The sequence below is a fragment of the Thunnus albacares genome, chromosome 3, assembly GCF_914725855.1.
Source record: "Thunnus albacares chromosome 3, fThuAlb1.1, whole genome shotgun sequence".
Classification (NCBI taxonomy): domain Eukaryota; kingdom Metazoa; phylum Chordata; class Actinopteri; order Scombriformes; family Scombridae; genus Thunnus; species Thunnus albacares.
Window position 1 is genome coordinate 21434446 of NC_058108.1, and position 6858 is coordinate 21441303.

General features: G+C 37.5%; 1 long non-coding RNA gene across 2 annotated transcripts; it reads left to right on the forward strand.

Moving 5' to 3' along the window:
* Positions 1–419: 419 nt before the first annotated feature.
* On the forward strand, positions 420–6855 carry LOC122979468. 2 transcript variants are annotated; one of them, XR_006402869.1, is made up of 7 exons: positions 420–604; positions 2287–2371; positions 2555–2625; positions 2859–2957; positions 3079–3195; positions 5207–5315; positions 5749–6855. It is a non-coding gene; the product is annotated as an uncharacterized LOC122979468 (long non-coding RNA). The 2 variants fall into 2 exon arrangements; XR_006402870.1 differs by having other exon boundaries at positions 2290–2371.
* Positions 6856–6858: the final 3 nt, after the last annotated feature.

Below are 6858 nucleotides of genomic sequence, written 5' to 3' on the forward strand. Positions count from 1 at the left end.
CTGTTCCGCCATGATCTGCAATTTGTTTTTATGTTTTGCAGCTGTGAGTACCCTCTCGATTTCCTCTGTGTATTGCATTGTGAGACAACTGAGACAACAGTCTGCATAAACAACAAACTCCAATGTCTATCAGGTGGATTTAGTATGCACACTGACTTCATTCTGTTAATATTCCAATGCGAACACACTACATTTCATATCAAGGTTAGAATTAGAACATAGTACTGTTCATCCAACACAATGGATGTTTTCAAATTTGTAAACATATAAGTGCATTTTTTAAATATTTTGATAATAATAATAAATGTTGTCATTGATTATTGATTTACCAGAGAGTACCACCTGCTGTGGGAATGGTCAACACTGATTTGAAAACCCATGTGATAAATATGTATCTAATAATTCACAATTTCTCTAAAGATAACCACAAAACACCTGGTATTCTGTCCCAGAGTTAGAAGAAAACACTTATTTGTTTATGGTTGGTTTTATGTTGCTGTCTTAATCTGCCTCAGTTCCACATATTTGCGAATCACCCAAACCAATGAAAAACTTCTTTTTGGAGTCATTTGGGATGTTCAGCACAAGTTTGGTGACACTATAAGTAAGTTTCATTTTGAACCTGCAATTAATTGCTCTGAAGTTGCATAATGCTAAAAAAAAGCAGCTAAACACCACCAGAAGGCAAACGTTGGCCTCCTTTACATCTTGTGTACAAGTCCAATCAAAGCAGAATACAGCTTGGCAACTTCAGTAGGAGAAGAACTTCTGAGCCTCTAAACAAATAAGCTTTCTGTTCCACTGTCAGTCATTATGTTAATTCGCTAATGCAGATTAAAAAGTAATTGTTAACAATGTGTACCCAGAATAATCTGCCTTGGCTGACTGCTGTGGAGCAGATAAGAACAGGCTGTAGAGATGTCCAGTGTAGGGCATTATATGCTTCATTACACACTTTTGTTCCTAGTGCGTTAATTTAAAAAAATTCTGTGGGAGCAAAACCAACCGTAACCTTATCTTCCCCTTTCATTTCCCCCCAGTAGCTCTAATTTCATTTGTGTACAGTAATGAGGTGTTAATTTAACCTATAGCTTTTTCATTGGGCTTGGTAGATTTGTCTTAATTAGAGGCTGAGTTGAAACTGTGCTGCATGTTTACAGCGCGAGATGCCTGTTGTAATTTTCCATTTTAGTTTCCAATACTGACTTTGTTTTTCTCAAAAAATGTGACACTTAAAGAGGGTTAAGAACAGTACTGTATACCGGACAGGTGTAACACATATAACAGTGAGGCTTGATAAAGTGCACTAAATGAACTTCAGTAATAAAAAAATAAACAGTGTCCAATTACAGAAGCCAATAAAAAGTAGTAAATCTTCGCATTTGAGAAGCTCGAATTAGTGAAGTTGAGCATTTTTGTTTGAAAATTGACCAAGTCACATCAACGAAGTGGCAGAGCCAAATTCACTCATGTGAAATATTGTGAAACATATTCTTCTAGAAGTTAGTCAATGATGTTCTGACTACTTGCGGGGCTAGTTGGTTGACTAATGTAGCTTGCAAGCTAACCGTTAACATAACTCTAGCAAGCTGGAAACATGCTAGCACTAGTTAGTCACCATAGCTCTTCTGGCATCTCTCTGGGCCCTGCCATTTTGTTCTTGGGATTTTAAATTACATGTTATTGAAGGGGAATAAAACCTCTCAGAGATAGCAAGCTTGTAAAATGGTAGCAAAATAACCATAAGTCTGTACGCTGCCTCTCCCTCCTGGAACAACATACAGAAGGACCTGATATTGTCAGAGCTGATTACTACTAGAGAGTTTAAGTCAATTCTAAAGGATTAAATTCTAAATTTTTTGCGGAGAGTTTTCGAAAATTGTACCGGTTTATGCATCTTAACTGGATTTTGTCCATAATCTTGTATTGCATATTAAATTGTGTTCACTTGTTTGTAGTGTGTGACAGAGGGTATTCATCTGTTTGTATTTATTGTTGTAACTACTGTATGTTTATGCTGCTCTCTTGGCCAGTGGGGTACTCCATCAACGCCACTAACGAAATCTGCACTTAATTGAAAAAGCCTGAATTAACGTTGACTTTCACTTAGGGCTCAAGCCGTTCCATTAACACAATTTAGCCGTGTCTTGTCCACATCAACTCAAACCAGGTTTGAACAATCTTGCACTGTGTGCGGAGTACATAAGCAGCCCAGAACAGGCGATTGTTGAAAAGTAGATACTATGTTGCAAAAAGAAGTGATAACTAGAGCAGTGTTTTTCTCAGCAGTGGAACAAACCCGCTGATGGAACTCTATGAAAAATATAAAGGAGTCATCAGCAAAAAGGGCAATACTACTGTAATTAACAAGGTGAGGGAGGAAGTTATACTAGCCTACCTATTGTTTTATAGGTGAATGTTCTGAATGAACATTCAGATCAGGCTAGATAATATAAGATGTATGTTTAAAGTTATGGTGTAGGTGTTTGTGTTTGAAGCCTTTTCTGTCCTGGTAACCCTTTGCCTATATTCATTCTTCGTTACATCTCAACAGGGGCCATCTCAATAGCCAAAAAAGAATGTGGTGACAAGTGAAAATTAAGTGTAAAAACATTTTCCAGAGTGGTAGTCGATCTGTATATGTACCATTTTAGCCACCACAAAAAAAAGGACAGATGCCACTGCTACTGGTGGGGGACCTCAAACCTCAGGACCTCACACCCGCAGAGCAGCTAGCATTGAGTTACAACTGGGGGCGCCCACTAATAGAGAGAATAGAGGGGGGGGTCATCAAACATCATTCCCCAAGGTGTTCGGGAGCAATATGTAGAAGGTATTGTCTACTATGTTTCCCACAGGTGTCAGTCTCGGTAGGCCCATATCTTTCAGTGTGTGGAGACACTATATGCCTGCTAGATTACCCAACTCAAGATGCCCAAGGCTTTCCTGACCCATATGTGAGTAGTCCTTATTTTGTAAAAATACTGTGCATCTTATGCAATTATTTCTTCTTTTGCTCTAACAACTACTTACTGACTATATAATCACCTACTCTTTGACACATTTTCTCTTTCACAGGATGTCCATTTGTTTTACAAGTGTCATCTGCTTATTGGCACTGAAAGTCAGAAACTGGACATTGAGTGCTGAAAGTTAAAAAAGTTGTAGTTGGAGATAAAGAAATTAGAGAAGGATGTGAGTATAAATTTAAACATAGCAGAAGGTCATGATTTGGACTTTATTTAGTTTTTGTCTTCACAGCTTGAACAAAATGAGTGAATAAATAACTTCCAAACAACTTTGGCATACTTTTTTTCTTAAATTATAAATGCGAAGCTTTTAAATAAGGGTTCACTCCATAACAAAATTAACCATGAATGAAATGGAGATTAATTGAAATAAGTATTTTTGTGAAGGTCCCTCACAGTTCATCCATCTATGGGTTCCTGATGGTCATGGTAATTGTCTTCCCATTGCTCCTCCAGCAAGATTCTGGGCAGTCTCTCACAGCGTAGGGTGGCAATGTTGTGCAAGACTGCACAGGCTATGGTGATATCACAGGCCCTGTTTGGAGTAACCCTGAGGCTTTTTAGGCAGTGACACCTAGATTTCAGTTGGCCAAAAACCATCTCATATTGTGCTCTGGTTTTTGTGTGGGCAAGGACCTCTCTGCTTCTGTTGTTGGTCCTGGGCAGGGTGTCAGCAAGTACGGCATACAGGGATAGAATCTGTCCCCAAGCAGAACTCCATTAAACTCCCCTACAGAATAAGTGTTGGTTAAATATACATGGGATTCTTAAGGATCAAGTGGATTAACTAAGGCTTGGGTAGTAACAACATTCTTTTGCCTTGTGCAAACCTCTGTGACAGTGACGACGTTTACATGCACAAAATAATTCATTTTTTGCCCTTATTCCAAAAAGACAATATCCCTACCAAGCTGTTTACATGGCTAATGAAAATGAATATTCCACTAATATTCCCGTTTACATGCAGAGGGTTTTCAGGGTTTTCCTCTGCTCCAGTGGGAACAGGAATCACGCATCTCCGCAGGCAGTGAAATAAACCAGCAAGGTGAAAAACATTAGTGAGCTGCTGCCTGATATTTATAAGTGATATTGATATGACTGATATTATAAATTTATAGTTACAGTACCTAGGTTGTCCCATGATGTTTACCACACTGCAGAGTGTTTTTGGTGCTGTTTACATGATCCATATCGAATTCGGAATATTGTCATATTTGGAATAATAGTGGAATTAGTGTGCATGTGAACGTACCCACTGATAATGCTCCAAAAATTCCTGAATCATGCACAGAGCCAGGCCATTTTGCTTCAATATTGGATATGAGACAACTTCCATTGCAGATCATCTGACAGCAAAGAGGGTGACCTTCAATGATGTGGCACACTTTGCTTGGCAGAGTATTAATTTAAAATTGCTCAGCATGACTAAGACGGGTTGATGCAGTGGTGTCTTTCAAAATGTAAAATCCAGTTCAGAATTATCTGAACATTTGTCTCGCATCCCAGAATAATATTTTGAGCTTTGGCTCTGACATTGTGTAAGATTTCATATCTGGTTTTGCATAGGCCCTCTGCAGTTACATGTTAATGCTATGACATACTGCATTTGGTTAGGAAATGAAATACCTGTTGTTGTTTTTTTTAATTCATTGATCTGTGCTGATGAGGTAAAGTGAAACACTATCTCTGTACAGTACAGTTACTTCTTTGTGTAAGGATGACATTGTAATGGACATTTCTGTGAAATGCTTGGGTAACAGGATTTAGATTTCAAGTGTTAACAGCAAATCTAATTTGATGTATTATCACAGATGTGCACATTTCATCCAAATCCAATTATTATTATTCTGCCTGACAGTGTATGGACAGCTGCTCCCAGGACATACATGTACATTTAGGCTATGGAAAGATTTCTGATTGACATAGTCTGTCTCCACATGTCCAGATGGGGTCTGGATACACACATGGGTGCAGTCTATTGTGCCTATAATAAATGGGGAAGCCTGAAGCAGGGGATTAAGTTAATACAGAGGCTTGTAAACCTGTAGGCTACTTTACATTTATTTTAACTGTCACATACGTGCAACTGAATAAAATGCCTCCTTCATTCTTTGAAATGAAAATATTCAGGTACTGCTTTACAGCAAGGTATAACCTTCTTGTTTCCTGTCATACAGTTGCCTTCGCAAGACCTTCAGCATCACCAACACTGTACAAGAATATCCCACATGCAAAGAAATGCAGGTCTATGCAGACAGACTGAACAGTGGTCAAGGCTTGGCTACAGTGAGTGTGCCTTGTCATGTTTGATTCCAACAGACTTTATTATTATTATGTATTCTCTTTTATGTATCAGTGGGTTTCATCTTCCATCTTGTGATACACATTGCAAAATACTTGTTTTTGCTTAAATCTCAAATCAGCACCACAGAGGTATGCATTCTATGTATCATTTGTATCACTTTGTTTATTAACATTATCCAAATGTTTTTATTTTCCCTCTTATGTACATTTACGTTTTTATGTTAATTTTATGTCTTTCCTGAAGTAAAGAAATTAGTACATGTAATTTCTTTTGTTGTAAAGCAATTTGAGCTACATTTTTTTGCATGAAAGGTGCTATACAAATGAAGTTATTCATTATTATTATTATTATTATCTTCATTATTATTATATAGGTTACTTCACTGGGCCTACTGAACTTGTACCTCTCCCAGAGATGCTCATCAGGGAAGCCCAGTGGATTACGTCTGTCTCTGAAGACCCTTGGGACTGGTGGTGTAAAAGCTCTGTATAGAATCTGAACGCCTTCATCCACAGGGTTGATGTGGATTGGACGAGCCATAGTTGGTTGTTAACTGGTCTTTAGATGCACTGCTTATATAGTCTAGGCCTATGACAACCTATTGGATTTTGAAGACAGTGAAAGTGGTTAGACATGATTTTCTTAACTTGTTTATTTTTTTAATATGTTCTTTGGAATTAAATATGTAAATTCATGCTTGGTCACATTGTGACAAAAAGGTCTGAACTCATGTTTCCGAACATGGACATGATGCAAAAGTGATGCAAGCGTGAAAAGACACCTTATGGAACTGTCTTTTAGGATTATGTTTCAGCCTGTTGGAAATTCTTTGAAACACAGCTAAATGAAGTTTGACAGATACGCCACGGAGCAGGCTAATTCAGCAGTATAAGTTACCTTAGTTACTGAGCAGGGAAATCTGTAAGCCACAGTAATAGAACCAACTCACTTAAATTAGCGAGACATGTGAAAATAAACCAGGATTTTCCTTTATCTGTCTTAATGGAATAGGGCTCAGGTCTCTCTTGAAAAAGATTTTAATCTCAATGAGACTTTTTACCTGGTTAAATTAAGGTGGAAAAAAAGAAAAAGATCATATATATCATACCTGTGTGCAAATTTGGAGCAGTTTATACTCTGAAATAGGTGGGTTAAATCAAAGTGGATGGAGCAACAGAGGCTAATAAGCCACATTAGCACAACTAAATAAATAATTGTACTATTATAGAGTTTACTATATGCTATAATAATGTCAATTAACATAACTGAGAAAATAGTTTGAAAATGTTCAGAAGTGGGTCATCTTAATGAAAGCTATCTTCATCTTATCTCCTTATCTGGATATTGATTCTATACTGTGCATAGACACACACATGGTGATGAATAGCTTGTAAACCTAATGACCACTCAACATGTGATACCTTTTGTCTCCCTGTCTATTTCTCTTACATGTGTGAAATTTTATGCTCCTTATGTTGCTTCAAAAAAAAAAAAAAAGGTAGAAACCTGAAGACGGATAAATAG